Source organism: Bos taurus, chromosome 5 (genome assembly GCF_002263795.3).
Source record: "Bos taurus isolate L1 Dominette 01449 registration number 42190680 breed Hereford chromosome 5, ARS-UCD2.0, whole genome shotgun sequence".
In the NCBI taxonomy this organism is placed as follows: Eukaryota; Metazoa; Chordata; class Mammalia; order Artiodactyla; family Bovidae; genus Bos; species Bos taurus.
This window is the reverse complement of record NC_037332.1, coordinates 66,923,976-66,944,012: the sequence shown is the minus strand read 5'-3', so window position 1 is coordinate 66,944,012 and position 20,037 is coordinate 66,923,976. Positions and strand designations below refer to the sequence as shown.

The 20,037-nt window shown below is 42.0% G+C and overlaps 1 protein-coding gene across 1 annotated transcript in view; it reads left to right on the top strand.

Moving 5' to 3' along the window:
* The window catches only part of C5H12orf42 (chromosome 5 C12orf42 homolog), a 246,541-nt gene that overhangs the window by 215,612 nt on the left and 10,892 nt on the right, over positions 1–20,037 (top strand). Inside the window, 3 exon segments of the mRNA XM_059887270.1 lie at positions 2,483–2,617; positions 10,033–10,102; positions 12,217–12,260. The gene's annotated coding sequence lies outside the window, so the exon portion shown is untranslated.

Genomic DNA, 20,037 nt, shown 5'->3' with positions numbered 1-20,037 from the left:
AACATGATATTTATTTTTAAGATTTAGCATTGTTACCTGTGACTGTAATTCGTTCATTTTCATAACAGTATTTACCTATTTTATTATACCCTGATTTATTCAGCTTCCCTCGTGGCTCAGATGGTAAAATGTCTGCCTGCAACACGGGAGACCTGGGTTCTGTTCCTGGGTCGGAAAGATCCCCTGGAGAAGGAAATGGCAATCCACTCCAGCACTCTTGCCTGGAAAATCCCATGGACGGAGAAGCCTGATAGGCTACAGTCCATGGGGTTGCAAAGAGTCGGACACAACTGAGCGACTTCACTTCACTGTAGAGATGGGTTTCCTTGGTGGCGCATGGTAAAGAATCTGCCTGCCAAAGCAGGGAATGCCAGAGACACGGGTTTGATCCCTGGGTTGGGAATGTCCCCTGGGGTAGGAAATGACATCCCACTCCAGTATTCTTGCCTGGAAAATTCCATGCATAGAGGAGCTTGGTGGGCTACAGTCCATGGAATCACAAAGAGTCGGACATGACTGAGCACACATAGCCCTGCAGAGACAACACATTTGTGCTGCCTCCCGCCTTTGGCTGTATACAAATGCTGCTGCAAATGCCCTCATAAATGGCTCCTGGTACACATTTTTTTACTGAAGACCCTGATGCTGGGAAAGATTGAAAGCGGGAGGAGAAGGAGATGACAGAGGACGAGATGGTTGGATGGCATTACCAACTCAATGGACATGAGTTTGAGCAAGCTGTGGGTGATGGTGAAGGATAGGGAAGCCTGGCATGCTACAGTCCATGGAGTTGCAAAGAGTCAGACACAACTGAGTGATGGAACAGAAAATGGTTGATTTACAATATTGTGTTAATTTCAGGTATGCGGCAGAGTGATTCAGTTATATATTTTTTCAGACAATATTCCATCAAAAGTTATTATAAGATATTGAATGTATTTCCCTATGCTATATAGGAAATCCTTGTTGCTATTCATTTTATATATAGTTGTTTTTATCTGTTAATCCCACACTCTTAATTTGTCCCTTCCTCTCCCCTTTGGTAACCATATTGTTTTCTATGTGAGTCTGGTGCACATTTTTATGTGTGTGTGTCTCTAGGGTAGCCAACCAAGGAGCGACATTGATGGGATTTGGGGCTTTACATACTTTCAGCTTTCCTTAGTGGTGCCAAACAGCTTACTTTCCTGACAACAATGTTTGTATGTTTCCATTGTTCCACATTCTCATCAACACTTAGTATTTTTGTTATTGTTGTTTGTTTGCTTTTTTTAACTTTATTTTTTAATTAATTAATTTATTTTACTTTACAATACTGTATTGGTTTTGCCATACATTGACTTGAATCCGCCATGAGTGTACATGTGTTCCCCATCCTGAACCCCCTCCCATCTCCCTCCCCATCCCATCCCTCTGGGTCATCCCAGTGCACCAGCCCCGAGCACCCTGTATCATGCATCAAACCAGGACTGGCGATTGTTTGCTTTTAATGTAGCCATCTGTTGGGTATCCCTGTCTCATCATGGTTTTATTTTTCATTTCCTTGATGACTAGAACTTTTTCATATTTTTTTTTTATCCACTTAGATTTCCTCTTTTGTGAGGAGCCTATTTTTGTCCATTTTTCCTTTTAGTTTCTTTTTCTTATTCAATTAAATAAGATCTTTATATATTTTAGATGTAAGAAATACTACAAATTAGCTAAATATTGCAAAATCCCTTTCTACTCTATGAGTACCTTTTTCACCCTCTTAAGTCCCAGAAGTTCTTAATTTTAAAGTAATCAAAAATTATTAATTTTTCTTTTGGTTAGTGCTTTTTTAGGATCTCTTATAAAATGTGTTGACCTTAAGCTTATAGAAGTAGCATAGATTTAGATGCCTTGTGAAATATATTGTCTCATTCAATTTTGTGATGAGAAGGTATTGTGTGCTATTTTTTCATAAAAATGCATTTTGAGTATCTTGAGAGAGAAACGATTTTCTTTTCAAAGAAATCAATGTTACCCTCATTTTAAGTTCAGATTCTTTTAGTTCTGACTATTGAATTCACAGGGAAGTGGTGGTAGTTATTTAAACAGAAAAGAGAAATCAATCTGCAAGAATTTGCAAATGTTATTCAAATAGGTTAAGTTTGTGAAGTTAGAATCTCTTTTCAGAGACCTGATCATTGGACTAGTTAAAAGGGGGAAAAAATTGACTCTTAGCAGGAGGCAGCAAAGAAAATGTGTTGGGTTCAAGCTGGAAAAATGAGCAGATCCAGAAGGGTTTAGATGAATTCATGAACTGATGGCTTTATAATGGGATTATTTAAGGAAGTTGAGAGTTTTATAGGGTCTACCCATAACCTTTTAAGACCTATGTCACTCGGGGCAGTGGCTCCCAGCAGTTCCATAGAGACCTATCCCATCAGATGTTAGTGAGGCCATTTGACCCTAACGTATTCCAAATTGCTAATTTCCTTTTCCTCTGTGCATCTCTCAGGGCCAAGAATGCAGGCATGAATTTAAGATGGTGGAGGCTGAAGCTATGCCTTCACGTTGGAGTTGTGCATCTGGCTGCTTTTGCCAACTGAAGGAGTGATTCGTTATCACTGATGCTGTAGCTTCTAGCAGGAAGGTGAGCTGGTCCTGAGGGTGGCCTTTCCCCCACCTATATCCTTTCTACCAAAATAACTTTCTGCTCTCTGCCCCCTACCCCTCTGGCCTAAAAAGTTGGTGCTCATCTTTCCTAGGGGTACATCTCAATTTTCAGTAGACATTTTGTTACTCTTATCTGTGCTATAACAACAAGGTCAAGAGTCAAGGATATCAAGCAACCATGCCCTTCCTTTTGTCACTATCCTGTGCAGGTCAGGAAGCAACAGTTAGAACTGGACGTGGAACAACAGACTGGTTCCAAATAGGAAAAGGAGTTCATCAAGGCTGTATATTGTCACCCTGTTTATTTAGCTTATATGCAGAGTACATCATGAGAAACGCTGGACTGGAAGAAACACAAACTGGAATCAAGATTGCCGGGAGAAATATCAATAACCTCAGATATGCAGATGACACCACCCTATGGCAGAAAGTGAAGAGGAACTCAAAAGCCTCTTGATGAAAGTGAAAGAGTAGAGTGAAAAAGTTGGCTTAAAGCTGAACATTAAGAAAATGAAGATCATGGCATCCGGTCCCACCACTTCATGGGAAATAGATGGAGAAACAGTGGAAACAGTGTCAGGTTTTATTTTTCTGGGCTCCAAAATCACTACAGATGGTGACTGCAGCCATGAAATTAAAAGACGCTTACTCCTTGGAAGGAAAGTTATGACTAACCTAGATAGCATATTCAAAAGCAGAGACATTACTTTGCCAACAAAGGTTCGTCTAGTCAAGGCTATGGTTTTTCCTGTGGTCATGTATGGATGTGAGAGTTGGACTGTGAAGAAGGCTGAGCACCGAAGAATTGATGCTTTTGAACTGTGGTGTTGGAGAAGACTCTTGAGAGTCCCTTGGACTACAAGGAGATCCAACCAGTCCATTCTGAAGGAGATCAGCCCTGGGTGTTCTTTGGAAGGAATGATGCTAAAGCTGAAACTCCAGTACTTTGGCCACCTCATGCGAAGAGTTGACTCATTGGAAAAGACTCTGATGCTGGGAGGGATTGGGGGCAGGAGGAGAAGGGGACGACAGAGGACGAGATGGCTGGATGGCATCACTGACTTGATGGACGTGAGTCTCAGTGAACTCCGGGAGTTGGTGATGGACAGGGAGGCCTGGCGTGCTGCGATTCATGGGGTTGCAAAGAGTCGGACACGATTGAGCGACTGATCTGATCTAATCTGATCTGTACTACTTCACATGGGGATTTCTTATGTTTGGAAAACTCAACTTATCATTGTGTTGCAGTATCATTATTGGTAATTTCCCATTCGTGTGTCCTTGTCTCAGGTAGGGGTTCCATCTGAAAAGTGAAATTTCAACTTCAGTTTCAGGAAAGGATGTTATCAAACCACTAATTAAAAGAAGAAGTCCTTTTTAAAGTCATTATGAGCTTTAACTGCTCATCTCCCAAAGTTTTGATAAGGTTAAACTGACTTTAATCACAACTAGAAATCAACTTTTTCTTAATAGTCTTCACAGGGGCCCAGTAAATATTGTTTTTTTACTGCCTTGGTTCTGAACCAAATTGAGTAAATAAAGCAGTTGAATATAGTAATATTCAAATATACTAAATATAGTAAATATATTCAAATATACTAAATATAGTAAAAAAAAAATCCTGTAACAATATGTCCTGTGATAATGTAGGATAGCATTTTAGAAAGTTCTCCCGGGTCAGGAAGATCCCCTGAAGAAGGAAATGGCAACCCATGCCAGTATTCTTGCCTGGAGAATCCTATGGACAGAGGAGTCTGGCAGGTTACAGTTCATGGTGTCACAAAGAGTCAGGCACGACTGAGCAACTTCACTTTCTTCCTGTCCAGACTCCTTTCTCAAATTGCAGGGGGAACTGTGGAGAGAAGGGCAAAGCCAGGTGAGGAAACTTCTGGAAACCTCATTTTGAGAAAGGAATTGAAGGATGGCTCTCCATATCACTAGTATTCTCCTGGACCAATATCCCAGAGTCAAAATATAAAAACAGGTGCTGAAAATCTGGGAGAATCTAAAGTCGCTGCCACCATCCTGGAACTCCCAGCCAGTCACAAAATCTTGACTCTATCACGCTCAGTGATGTGATGCTAGGATAGATTTAGATCACGCACTGGAACAGCAAGACTGCCAGCTAGCTGCTCAGGCTCACCTGTGCATATTATTCCATCAATATCATCATTGCTGCTGCTGCTGCTAAGTCACTTCAGTAGAGTCCAACTCTGTGCGACCCCATAGATGGCAGCCCACCAGGCTCCGCAGTCCCTGGGATTCTCCAGGCAAGAACACTGGAGTTGGTTGCCATTTCCTTCTCCAATGCATGAAAGTGAAAAGTGAAAGTGAAGTCGCTCAGTCATGACCCCATGGACTGCAGCCCACCAGGCTCCTCCATCCCTGGGATTTTCTAGGCAAGAGTACTGGAGTGGGGTGACATTGCCTTCTCCATTAGTTGACTGCATATCCTATGAATGAATTGTTTAATCCCCACTTACTATGTTTGGTTTAATTGCTAAGTTGTGTGCTACTCTTTTGTGACCCCATTGGCTGTAGCCCACCAGGCTCCTCTGTCCACTGAAAGGCAAGAATACTGAAGTGGGTTGCATTTTCTTCTCCAGGGACTGACTTTGTTAGGGCTGGGTTGTTACTGCTAGTCCTTTATTACTGAGGAGGCTATGTTGAAGGGAGTAAGTAGTTCAGTTTGACACAGCTAAGCCTGTTGGTTGAACCCAAGATTTATACCCCAGATATAAGCAATACTCTCCACATTAGAGTTAGGGCAAGGATAACTAGAATAAGACTGATGGTGTGGATGAGCAAAGAACTTCCTTTGGACAGTCCTCTTTGAAAAAGAAGAATGGAAGGGCTGAGTGAAGCACATGCAGTTTTTTCTTTCCAGATTTTCCAAAGAAACTCAACTGTTGAGACCTAGGGTCTTCTCTTGACCAGACAGAAACTAAGTGCCCTCTGGGTATTTTCAGGATTCATGATCTCCAATTCGTCTACACTTATAAAATCTTAGAAAGAAGCAATGCTTCTTATAGGGACAGATCTGAAAAGTAAGTAGACAATAAATTTATCCAACTCATTAGTTCTTGAAAGGATTTTGTTCATTTGTTTAAAAACTCATTAGTAAAAATCTTTTTTCTTTTTTTTGGAAAGTGGAGATCCAAGCAGAGACTCTTAACTGAAGTGGGTCTGGGAAGACACAGATTTTTGCAAGCCTCAAAGGGGCTCTGAGGTCACTAGGACGCTCCTAGGGCTCTACAGGAAATTGTTACTCAGGAGAAACAGAAAATTTTCACTGGATTAATCCAACGCTGCAAAAATCTAGATTTCCAGATTCTGTGGTTTTAGACTCCAGTAGAGTTACTTTTCCTAAATTATTATATTTGGTTATAAAGTCTTCAGCTTACACTAACAGAGGTTATGAAAAATCAAAAAAGCATAAGTATTAATTTTATTTATTGTAAGGATATTTACTGAGACTATTGTTTGCCACCACATCAAATGGCCCATGGGAGAAATTTCTTTTAGATTCCTATTTCTAAGAATAGTTGTCCTTTTTCTAAGCATCTGGATTGTTTTAATCAATAGACATTATGAACTTTGAAAATAACTGTCTTAGTTCATTCTGGCTGCTATAACAGAATCTCACAGACTGGGTGGCTTATAAACAACAGAAATTTCTCATAATTTTGATCTAGGGGCTGGGAAGGTGCTGGAAGATCCAGGACATGAGGGTTCATGTCTTGGTTCATAGACAGCTATTTTCTTGATATGTCCTTACAGAAGGAAAAGGAAAAAGAGCTCTCTGGGTCATCTTTTAATTTTATAAGGACAGTATATATATTTTATAAAGGGACAGCCCTCCGATTCATGAGAGCTTCACTCTTAAGACCTAATCACCTTCTGAAGACCCCACCTCCAGATACTATAATATTAGAGAATAGGATTTCAACATATGAATGGGGGTGGATATAAACATTTAGTCTGTAGCAACAACTGCCTATATTTCTCTCTTGAGCTGGCTGCTGAAAAGTTTAGAGCTAGATCAGTAACCCTACCTGAAGCAAGTGGCTGCACTTCGTGCATTAACCCCTGCCTTTTCTTTATATTTCTTACTCTATCCTTTGTTCTGTGTATTAATTAGAAGTCTATTTTGGCAAGGGACAGAAAACCTAACTCAATCTACCTGAAGCTGAAGATGAGATTGATTCCACTCAAGACACACAGATGAAAGGGATTGATTTCCAAAGGAAATTCAAGATAGACTTAGCAAAAGAAAAGAAACAGAGACACCAAGCAGTATGACAGGAATTTAATGTCTGTCATAGTAGCAACACAGCTGCTGTGTTTCCCAACCACACATCAAATTACCACTAAATTAAGTGAATGAAAGGAAGATTCTCATTCCCCAAAACTCTGAGAAATGTATCCTTTTTTCTCACTTAATCTATTTGGATTAAGTGCCTATGCCTGAACCAGTTTAGTGGGAACACTGCTTGGCTTAAGCAATCCTTCACCAGTGAAATTAACGCTAGGGTAGAACCGTGTAGAATTGGTTCTCTTGACCTTACCATTCCTGCTCAACCCTTCTTATACAATTCTGCAGAGTTTACCTGTTTCATGGGCTTCCCTGGTGGTTCAGATGGTAAAGAATCTGCCGGCAAAGCAGGAGACCGAGGTTCGATCTCTGGGTTGGGAAGATCCTTTCTAGAAGGGCATGGCTACCCACTCCAGTATTCTAGTCTGGAGAATCCCATGGACAAAGGAGCCTCACAGGCCACAGTCTGGGTCGCAGAGTCAGACATGACTGAGCAACTAACACAGAACACTTCATTCAGTTCAGTTGCTCAGTTGTATCTGACTATTTGCAACTCTATGGACTGCAGCACGCCAAGGCTCCCTGTCCATCACTAACTCCCAGAGCCTACTCAAACTCATGTGCATTGAGTTGGTGATGCCATCCAACCATCTCATTCTCTGTCGTTCCCTTCTCCTCCCACCTTCAATGTTTCCCAGCATCGGGGTCTTTTCCAATGAGTCAGTTGTTCGCATCAGGTGGCCAAAGTATTGGAATTTCAGCTTCAGCATTAGTCCTTCCAATGAATATTCAGGACTGATTTCCTTTAGGATTGACTGGTTGGATCTCCTTGCAGGCCAAGGGACTCTCTAGAGTCTTCTCCAACACCAAAGTTAAAAAGCATCAATTCTTTGGTGCTCAGCTTTCTTTATAGTCCAACTCTCATATCCATACATGACTACTGGAAAAACCATAGCTTTGACTAGACAGACCTTTGTTGGTAAAGTAATGTCTCTGCTTTTTAATATGCTGTCTAGGTTAGTCATAGCTTTTCTCCCAAGGAATGTCTTTTAATTTCATGGCTGCAGTCACCATCTGCAGTGATTTTGGAGCCCCAAAAATAAAGTCTGTCACCATTTCCCCATCTATTTGCCATGAAGTGATGGGACCAGGTGCCATGATCTTAGTTTTGTGAATGTTGAGTTTTAAGCCAACTTTTTCAGGCTCCTCTGTCACTTTCATAAAAAGGCTTTCTAGTTCTTCTTAGCTTTCTGCCTTAAGGGTGGTGTCATCTGCATATCTGAGGTTATTGATATTTCACACAACAGTTACCTATTTCATATCTGTTTCTTTGCAGCTTTGCCCTAAGCTAGGATGGGTCAATCAGATAACTAATCCCTACTCAGCTGGTAACTTCCAGATAACAAAATGCCTCATTTACAAGTCTCTTAAAAACCCATCAACACTATTGCATGCATCTTTTCCTCGCCATGTGTGATTCCTTCTTCCTGGAATTCCTTTCTCCTTCTTTGTTAGCTGGTTTATTCCCCCATATCCTTTATTTATTTATTTTTTAAACTTGGGATCTTAGAGGCAGTCTAATAGCCCTAGTGTCTTTTTTAAAAATTATTTATTTGTTTTTGGCTCTGCTGGATCTTCATTGCTGCAAGGGCTTTTCTCTGGTTGCGGTACACTGGCTTCTCATTACAGTGGCTCCCCTTGATGTGATGCCCGGGCTCTAGAACATGAGGGTTTCAGTAGTTGCTGCTCCTAGGCTCTAGAGATACAGGCTCAGTAGTTGGGGCACATGGGCTTAGTTGCGCTGTGGTATGTGGGATCTTCCCAGACCAGGAATCAAACCAGTGTTCCTAGAACAATGGCAGGCAGATTCTTCACCACTGAGCCACCAGGGAAGCCCCCTCCATATCCTTTAAAACCTCACCCAGTCTTCACCTCCTTGAAGCTGTTCCTGGGAGCCCAGATTGCACCAAAGGCTCCTCCCCAGTAGTTTCAAACCACTCTGGGTTTCTTTTGGTGGCAGTGCTTTGAAAACACATCTGTCTCCCATTAAATCCCCAAATTGTGGATGATAGCAAGCACCGCATTTTATCTTTCTATCTCCAGAAGCTAGCAGTGTGCTTGGTATGACAGATGTTCAATAAAATATTTGTTGAAGTAAACTGAACTACCCTTCCCAAGGTTGATTGTACTAATCAGTATTAAAACAGACAAAACAGCAGGTGCCCAGGAAGGAAATAAAAAGAAAACACAGGCTTTGATCACCCACCAATGGGATACTTGCTTCTAAATAATTCAAATTGATCCAGAGTTGTTCCTAAAAAATGCCAAACAACTGGGCAGTTCATTGGAAAAGTCAGCCAGTTGGCATCATGGAAACCAAAACACTGAACCAGTGACTTCACTAGACTTGTGACTTTTCAGCAGGTGTCCAGGCAGCCTGCGATGGAAGAAGTTACCAATCACTCTTTGTTGATTCTGACTTTCTCCTGCTTCCCTACCTGCTCCCCCACCCCGCAACCTATGCAAAGGTTTTAGCATCTGTGTAAAAATGTAAACATTTAAAAACATTCAGTTTTCACAATTGGTTGGAAAATTGCCTAAACTGTCCTCCATAGGAAATGGCAAGTTAAACCAAGTTGTTCTAAAGCGCTAGCCCCTTTCAGGTTTTGGACACGTGGCCTCTCTGGCTGAATGGCAGAAAGTCTGAATGTGTAAAAACAGCTAAAAACAACCACCCAAACAAGACAGCCATTCTCACTCCCCTCAGACCACCGCTCGGAGAGGCTGCTGTCCGACGGGTGCTCCATGCTAAATAACCCCTATTCTTAGTTCACCGTGACTTGGTGGCCTGAGCCAGGTGAAAAGACAATCGATCCAAAGAGACTACTGGTGCTCAAAGCTTCACTAACGAGGTGAATCTTTGCTAATCCCAGCCAGCATTGTTGAGTACTAAGTGCCACTCTCTAAAAATATGTCTTTCATGTAAAAGAAAAATTAAAACAAGGTGGGGGTGGGCAGAAAAAGAGTCCTTTAATGGACTATTTTATACTTTTGTTGTGTTGCGTGCTTTCTTGCAGGCGACTTTTTGGCAAATCGGGCATCTTCAACCGGGAGAACTTGGCTGAGTACAAAAGGGCTTTTGAAGCGGTGAGTGTAAATTCAGACTCCTTTTTTTTCTTCCTTCCTTCCTTTCTTCGCCCTCTCTCTTCTCCTGTGTCTGGAGACCGCTCAGCAGAAATAATAAGCGCCATTGCTTGCAGGCCACGTCCCATGAATTACTCAAACATCAGATGTAAGTTTAGAATGGAGGCACGTTTTATTCTTTTCTGCAGAAGTTTTCCTATCCATTCTTTACTTACATGTCATGGTAAGGCTAAGCGATGTCCAGCCAGTCAGAAAACACACACAGAGGAGGCCATTAAACAAATTAAAAGGAATGGGGATGACTAATACAGTACTCTTGGAATCTCCCAATTTGATTAGTCTGAGTTTAATACACAGAAGCAGCGCCGGAGAAAGAGGGGAGGCGAACTGCTCTTTAATAACCTGTACAATTAAATTATGGTGATGAATTTAACTATTCTGGGCTTCTTAAAGGAGTCTTATTATCCGATTGCTTATACAAGAAAGTCAGTTTTTCAGCAGGGTTTCTAAGTGCATCCCTGGAAGGCTCATGGTGGCAATTTTTATGCTTTGAAAGCTGTTTCTTTCTCCCTTTTATTAAATAGAACTGCTTTTCTATTTCTAAAACTTTGTGAAAATTATCCAGATAGTTCTAAGTCCTTTGGGGTCCTTACCTTTCTTCAGTTCTTCAGAAATCTGGAGTCAGAAAGGATAATGTGTGGAAAAGGGATTGGTTTTCCTTTTTCCTTGGGTAGCTGTAGGCAGGCACCTCAGGGTTAATTTTGGTCAAAATCCTCACATGCTTTAGATTTTGGAGAGCATCCTGCTTCTTTCTTTGTGGTGGTTTAGTTGCTAAGTCGTGTCCAACTCTTGCGACCCCGTGGGCGGGTAGCCTGCCAGGCTCCTCTGTCCAAGGGACTCTTTAGGCAAGAATACTGGAATGAGTTGCCATTTCCTCTCCAGGGGATCTTCCTGACCCAGGAATCAAACCCAGGTCTCCTGTACTGCAAGGAGATTCTTTACTAGCTGAGTATAAGGGCAACCCTTATGGAGGCCCATTTTGGCTCAAGAATTGAGCCGTTTTCACCAAACATCAAGGGGCATGTTGTGTCCAAAGCTGAGATGGTGTGTCTTGATTTTCTAGTGACCAGGCCACCGTATTTGTTTCATTCCTGGGAGTCATTATTCTATTATGAAGCAATGTGTGCACGTCTATCTTCCATTTGCCTATGTTGGAAAGTTATAGTTCAGGCATATGCTGTGCCAATACAGGTTTAGGGCACATTCCCAGAAACTATTGAATGATGAACTAGGAACAAGGATCAGGAGAAGTTTGAGTACCGCTGGCCTCAAGCATAGCTTCCACCAGATGTCAGCCAGTATAAAAATTAGCCCTATCTGATTCCACATCATGAGAAAGTGATGAAAATGATTCACCCACAGTGACATCACTTTCCAGTGCAAATGGTGGCACTGTCTTAAAGAGTCCTGAGAGAGTAACATAGGATATTCCCATATGGTTACCAGATTCGGCTTTGTTTCAAGGGAGTGGGGCATGGAGGTTAAGAGCACAGATTCTGAAACCAAACAGCCTGGCTTCGAATCCCGGTCCTGCCATTACTGGCTGTAGGATCTTAGGCTTGTTGTATACCTGTCTGTGCTTCAGCTTCCTCATTGCAAAATATGGATGATCATGATACCATAGAAAGTTGTTATAAGAGTTCAGCGAAGACTTCCTTGGTGGTAGAATGGATAAGAATCCACCTGCCCGGGACATGGGTTCAATCCCTGTTCTGGGAAGATTCCACATGCCACAGGGCAACTAAGCCCCTGTGCCACAACTACTGAACCCCGTGCACCTACAGCCTATGCTCCAGTAAGAAAAGCCACTACAGTGAGAAACCCGTGCACCGTAATGAGGAGTAGCCCCCACTCGCCACAATTAGAGACAAGCCCATGCAAAGCAAAGAAGACCCACCACAACCAAAAATAAAAATAATTAATTTTTAAAAAGAGCTCAATGACACATGTAAAACCATAGAACAGCTCAAGAGTTCTGAATGGGGGCCTTACTACTTAATGAGAATTCGCTGAATTCTCTATGCTAAACCTTTATGTGTATTATCTCATTTTACCAGGTCTCCTGGATTGCAGGTGGATTCTTTACCAACTGAGCTATGAGGTAAGCCCTATCTCATTTACACAACAAACCTAAAATATAATTCTTATTTTCTCTCTTTTAAAGATGATAAACTAAGGCCTGGTGAAACTAAGCAACTTCCCCAAGGTCTTAGGGATAGAAAGGAGTAAATCACAGAATTAGGTCTAGGAAATTGGGTGTTACATTTTGTGTATTAGTTTCTCAGTCATATCTGACTCTTTGCAACCCCATGGACTATAGCCTGACAGGCTTCTCTGTCCATGGAATTCTCCTGGAAAGAATACAGGAGTGGGTAGCCATTCCCTTCTTCAGGGGATCTTCCTGACCCAGGGATCGAACCCAGCTCTCCTGCATTGCAGGCAGATTCTTTACCATCTGAGCCACCAGAGAGGCCCACCAGGAATGTGGGTAGTCTGACTTTAAAATACATGTGCTTAGCCATTTCTTATATAGTGTATATTTGAAAATATTTTCCTGGTCTCTGTATCAACCAATAGGGGAGAAAACAGTGAAACCATCAACCAGCATTTTCAATAGCTTATATTGAATGAATGAGCTGGGGGGAAGTACAACATGGCAGCAAGGAAGGAGAGAAAGAGATATGCCATGATGGCTGATAGAGACAGCAGGACATCAGGCATCTGGCATGTGGAATGGTGGTAAGCAGGTTAAGTAGTAGCAGATCATCAATGTCCAGCATGCTGATCTAAGGTGGTCACATGCTAACTGTAGTTATCCTGGCTACTTTGTCCTGCCTGGAGTCTCAGTATGTACTTATTAGCTGTCTGACTTAATCATCTACTTGGCTTGGGTCATGGTGTTTGGTCACCTTGCCAGGGATCAGCATTGAAAAGATATTCTAGGGCAGAAGTAGCAGTGTTAGTTGTCCAGTCATGCCCAACTCTTTGTGACCCCATAGACTGCAGCCCACCAGACTTCTCTGTCCATGGGATTTCCAGGAAAGGATACTGGAGTGAGTTGCCATTTCCTTCTTCAGGGACTCTTCCTGACTCAGGGATCGAACCTGTGTCTGCTGCACTGCAGGCAGATTCTTTACCAACTGAGCTATGAGGGAAGCCCCCTCTAGGGCAGAGTCAGCTAATAAACACTGTCTCTTTCTCATGATCGTACATCCAATGAAACCTGAAGAGTTGTGCAATTATCCATTAGATGGATCACAGTTCTCATGATCTGTGTGAGAAGACTGGAAGTGGAATAGAAGTAGGAATGATTCCATTTTTTTCCTGTTGGATTCTAAAACTCTGGATTCTTGAACTTTACTCCACTCTCTATGGCAGTCTAGGCCACGTAAACACCTGGAGCTTTATTCTCATTGTGGTGAAGACAGGCACTCAATTTTTAGGGCATTTGTATTTTAAAACATCTAGTTCACCAATTTTTGGCCAGCATGGGCTTTGCAATATTGAACTGTCGTTTCATTATGGTTTAATAGGTGTAATATTGAATAGTGAGCTAGCACATAAATGGAGTATACATTTTCTTTGTGATTTGGGATCAGGGTGACTTTGAGTTTTGCCCCACCAATTTTAGAAAAACCAAGGGAACCACAGATAGACCATTTATAGAGATTATATTGTTAAGGAAAAAATTATTCATGACACTTTAAAAGAATGATAAAGAAAACTTTCTTGAAGAGGAGCTACTTAATACAATGAAATTTTGTGTTAGGGGAGAGAGATTGGATTTAACTCCAAATACAATAAGGCCAAGGAGCCAGGGTAGGAGAAGAGCCAGTGGGTGTGGAATTACTAAGAGGAAACACCACAGGTAAGGGAGGATTCTGATAAACCTGACCTAACAAGATGCTTGCTAAAGGCAGGCCAGAGTGATCAGATATGCTGATCAGGGTGATCTGGGGGTTGGTGGAGGATAAGGAACTTGATCAGAAATCAAAGGTGACCAGACATCAAGTGTGGGGATTCTGGTAAAGCTGAGTTAGCAGTCTTCTTATTAGAAATTGACTCTAAAAGGAATAGCATTTTTTCAAGTCTAGACATGGACAGTGATCTGAAAATCTGGACAGCCAACCTCTAGTCTGGATTCATAATCTCATTGATATGGGACAAGTAGATGCAATGCTTTGCCTAGCACATTTGAAAATGTGTGTAGAATGTTCTCTTGACTCAAATTCACCATCTCTTTTCATTCTCTTCCCAAATTTGTAAATATTTAGAATAGGCACAATATGAGTAAAAAGTAGGACTCTTTAGGGAGTTCCTGCAATGAACCAAACAGGTTCATTGAGAGAAAATTGAGCAGGAGGCCAAAGTGGAGAAGGAGCCAACAGTAGTCAGAAGGCAGGAAAAGTGAGGTGCTGATGTTGCCCACCTCTGCCTGCCTTTTCTTGGCACAGAAAAAGAGCTTCAAGGAGGGAAGGGAACACTGACTTAATGGAAGGTGCATGCATGAGTGCTCAGTTGCTCAGTCCTTTCCAACTCTTTGCAACCCCATGGACTATAGCCCACCAGACTCCTCTGTATTTTTCAAGCAAGGATACTGGAGGGGGCTGTCATTTACTTATGTACAGAGGCAAAAAAAAAAAAACCCACAATGAAAAAATCTAATGAAAGTTCATAAGGGATCTTTGCTTTCTTCATGAAGGTCTTAGATACAAGGGGAAAGTCAACATTGTCTTATCATAGCACTAGACAATCAAATCTGCATTTTAAAAATGGCAATGTCTACATGCCAGGGGTCCTCAGGCATAGGCTTTGAGATTTCTGAGCTACTACCAGGAATCATGATTTAGCAAGTCCAGAATGGGAGGCGCATTTTCTTTAACACATGATGTTGTCCATGGACTGTATTGAGAGAAGCACTGTCTATGCAAAATGTCCAAGGAGGGAGTTGGGAGACCGGGATTTCAGCTCTCTCACTGGTTCCCCGTAAACCAGTGATGATCAGATTTATCACTTTGCTCTGTGCCTCTGTTTCCTCATTTATAAAATGAGGGCATTAAACTAGATAATTCCTGATAGACTATAGTTCGTAATTTTACATAAAGGACATATAAATGCCCATAAAATACAAAAATACTGACACGTGAATTTGAATAAAATGCTCTCACCACTCTCAGCAAATCATTCAACTGGTTGGTACTTGAGGTTCAGTCCATAATTGAAGAACTGGATTAGACTGGATTAGCTCTACAGCCATGGTGGTGCTAATTTTCTCAAAGGACCATTTTGTTCCTGGAAAGAAGAGGACACACACTTCAAAGCCTTTTTTTTGGGGGGGGGGTGCAGTAAACTGTCTTTGGATGCCAATTATTAGGCAATACAAACAAACACACCCATGGAGGTTGTGCAGTGGGAACTTTAATTATTAACTCATAAGGAATGGGTTCAAGAGATCCATTTGATGAAATTCAGATTCTCAGCACAAAAGGAGATTGATGTTAGCTTTTGAATTGGGTTATTACACCATGTTCTTTCTTTGGATAAAATTCCAGGAAAAAAAAAAAAAAAACTCTGAACACCAAAGCTACTGTGAAGATTTTGTAGATATCCTTGATACAAGCCAATAAAATCTGGATCTGGTTTATTAGGAATAAAGTGGTGCTGGAAGAAGACTTTGTGGGTTTGCTACATGACACTGCAGTAAAATATCTTGTCCCAAACTTACGGATTAGAGACTGAAACTTTGCTACTCTGAGCCTTTGTTTCCTCATCCATAAATAAAGGGGGAATGTCATATACTACATATTAACATTTGAGGAATAAATGAGGCATATTTGTAGGTAGGAAAGTTAAACAGACAAAAAGGAAATAAGAGCTCTGAAAATAGAATTGCTGTTGTCATCACTACTGTCCTTAAAACTGTGGGTTACTCATCTTTGGCTCATTCTGTCAACTTCCTGGCATCACCTTGTCATTTAAGTACTTCGTCACTTACCCACGAACCAGACTTCCTCTGCTCTGTTACTTCCACCCTATCACCTCCTCAGGCCCCCTACTTCCCCTCTTTCACATGGCTCTCTTCTCTTTTTCCTGTGATTGCAGACTGAGACATCCTTGAAGGCAGGAGATCTATTTATTCATGAAATTGAGTAGCATCCTCCTGCCTAAAATTTGGGAAAGAAGAAAAGAATGAATGGTTGGATGGTATCACCAACTCGGTGGACATGAATTTGAGCAAGCTCCGGGAGTTGGTGATGGACAGGGAAGCCTAGCGTGCTGCAGTCCATGGGGTCGCAAAGAGTTGGACACGACTGAGTGACTGAACTGAACTGAAAGGAATGAGTGGATGATGCCTATTCTTAGAAAGATACTGAACTTGATCTTCATCTTTTGACTTTCCATTCTTCCCTAGCTTGTGCCCTACATAATTCTTTCTGGTCACCCAAATAAGACTTTTCATTATTTTAGGATCCTATAGTGCTTTTGAATTTCCTATAGTGCTTTTGAGGTTGTTTGAATTTCCTCCCTGAGTTTTCCCTACCACCTTCCCTTTTCTGTGTCCCTCGCATTGGGCTTCCTTTGTCATCTGAGGCCTACCGAGTAACTCACCTGCAATCAGGTGCATTCCTCAGCCCCAAGATATCAATGATAGGAAGGAGAAAGGGGATTCCTGCCTCTTTTTCCCAGCCTGAGGCACAGATGGGCCCCAAGGCTTAATCTTTGTTTTTTTCTTCTCTCTCTTGTTAGTCTCACAATCTGAAATCTTATCAAACTTGCATACCATTGTTTCTCTAATAACTTTTAAACTTCCCTTTCTAGCATTTATTTCTGTTTCCCAACTCCTCAATTTCTTGAAAGTATGCTTCATTAATTTGTATCCCCCAACTCTGTGACTTACTTGCAGTGAGGTCTGAGACAGTTCATCTTGTCTGACCCACATTCCCATCTGTAAAATGGGAATGAGAGTGATAGCTGTGTGACGTGGTTTTGTTTTGTTTTGTTTTTTTAAGGTTTATCACAGTTAATCTTTCACTGTGGCTATCACTCTTTTGATCTTACAGATGAGAGAACTGGGGTTCAGAGAGCTGAACTGACTTGTCCCAAGTCACACAGCTAATCCTTGTGAGATAGGATTTACTCCCAGGGACACCTATCCCGTGTTACTTTTTAGTTGACTTTCCGGTGTATGGTATGAAAAATGATTTGGGAAACATCTAGCTCAGTGCCAGAAACAGCAGGTCCTAATTAATAGGGGATGGAAGGTCAAATGCAGACTTGCAAAACTGGACAGAACAAAAAGACACAATGTGTAGATCATATTTCTCCAGCTCTTCCTCTCTGAGCCCACTGCTGTCTCTCCCTCTGTCCAGAAGAAAAGGCAGTCCTGGCACCACAATTCAGCAGCCCCAGAGTTCAGCGGGGAACAAAGCCAACATGAAACAGAGGTGTTTTTGCTCCTTGAAGTCCGACTCCCATCCCAGAATCAGTGGATGGCCTGATTCCTTCCCCTCATCTCACATCACACATCAATCTGCTGTTGATTGGATCTAGATGAAGCACCCTTTCTAAGGAGCAGGATCAATTTAGCCGATTTATCTGATTTAGATGCTGCTGAGATTAGTTCCTTGAAGCCCAAGATTAGCAAAGGGCAAACGTCTTTATGTGAATTTGTATTTAATTAAACTGCTCCTGGTTTGATTAGTAAAATTCTTACCCTGGTTGCCAAACACCGGTGTGAGCACAAAAGTGACCCCTGAAGTTGGACAGCCATGGTTAAATCTTGCCATCAGGCCAAAAGAGTGGCTCCTGGGAAAGTGAAGATTTTTTTTTTTCCCTTCAATAGAAATGGATTTCAAATATAATTTACTGTTTCTACCTGGCGAAAGGGCATTTCTCCCCATGAATCCATCGGATGCTGAGATGAGTGCCATTTCTTTCCAGAAGGCCATGTTTCCAAATTAACTTGTTCAGATGCTAAGCAGAGAAGCAGCCGGGCTGCTAAGAAGAACAATTACTTTCCCTGGGGTTGCCTACATGCTGGTTTGTTCAGCTCTCTTTATGTTCCAAACCTTGGCTGGCTCTGGAATGGTGGTTCAATACTGGGGGGGCTCTGAGTTTTTATTTCAGCCCAACTGGTGAAATGAAAAATGAGAGCCTGGCGAGAACCTTGTCGTGTGCCAGGTTTGTGTAACCTGCCTTGGGGGCCTCTCAGGCAGACACTGTGTGCATTGTGTGCACATGTGTGTGCAAACATATGCACACACAGAGCACATCTTGCTCAACATCAGTGCAGCCCTGGATTGTAAGTGATGGTGCGTTTGGATGAAAGGCCATTTCTGCTCTGGTTACAGCTTCCACCTGGCCAGCACTGTCAGGCAGTCTCCGCAGGAGGACTGGACCAGCCTCCTTTGTCCATGCTCTTCTCTGGTGAAGGGGCAGCTCAAGGTAGAGGCTGACAAGGACAGGGGGTGGTGGTGTGGCTCCTGTGCGCCTGCTCCATACTGTTGCTGTCAAGCTCCCGGCCCCCAAAGTGCTGCCTCTTTACGGCGTGCTGCTGATGCCAGTTCACTCTCAGGGGACGCAGGACAAAGGCGCATGCTGGATCTTCACGTTTTTGAATGAGGATAATCAATCTTACTCTGTGTATAGAATGAAGCCAATGTCGGGGAAGAGCAATAAACCCTACCAGCTGCTCGGGGGCATTGGAAGGCAAAGGGGAAGGGGGGGGGCTGGGGGCTTTTTTTTCCTTCCCCAAACCTGTGGGAACAGATTCTAGAGTAGATTACTACACAAAGAGGGAGTGAGAGGAGAAAACATATTGGTATAGAATGGAGTTGAATGATCTGTGTTCTAAGGAAGATAACTCTCTTATGAAAAAAATCAAAATCAAGCTGTGTGTGTTTAATAACCACAGAAAGTTTTTCACAAACAGGTCATCTCTATGACAGGATCTAGGTAACAATCCCAGAGTCTGTAAGACCTCAGTTATGCAGCCAGGTAAGGTGATTTTGGGAAAGGAGAACTTAACTGTGGACAAGACTATGTAGAGTGTTTAAAATATTTTTCTGAGAATGTAGGACAAAGTAATGGTGACTGCTGCTGGTAGCATCATTTATTATTGTTTTTGACATCTCCCACCATTTCTACTGTGCTTTCCTAAGAACCTCATTTCCAAAATATTATCAACAGGTTTGTAATAAAATAAATAGTAGAAACATTGAATGAGATGAAACCAAGTCAGTTTCTTCATGATCTTTTCAAGCTTTTCATATATTGATGCACATGAGAACATGTCATGGACGGAGGAGGTTGGTGGGCTACAGTCCACTGGGCCACAGACAGTTAGACAGGGCTGAGCAACTAAGCATGAATGCAGAATCTCCAAGAGATATGGTACTAGTCCTTTAAACATGTATTTAACTACAGAAGGTTTTACTTGATGAGACCTCACAGAACCAACATTTGGCAGAACTTGCTTTGAACACATTCATGTGAAGGCTATTTCCCCTGGAATTATTTCAAAAGGACATATCTCCAAGTCAGCCTTCACAATGCTTGGAGGGTCATAAGATTCTCCAATTTGGAGGTCTTAAGACCAAATCCTGAAAGATGATGCTGTGAAAGTGCTGCACTCAGTATGTCAGCAAATTTGGAAAACTCAGCAGTGGCCACAGGACTGGAAAAGGTCCGTTTTTATTCCAATCCCAAAGAAAGGCAATGCCAAAGAATGCTCAAACTACCGCACAATTGCACTCATCTCACATGCTAGTAAAGTAATGCTCAGAATTCTCCAAGCCAGGCTTCAGCAGTACATGAACCGTGAACTTCCAGACGTTCAAGCTGGTTTTATTTATTTATTTTTTTAAAATTTTATTTTA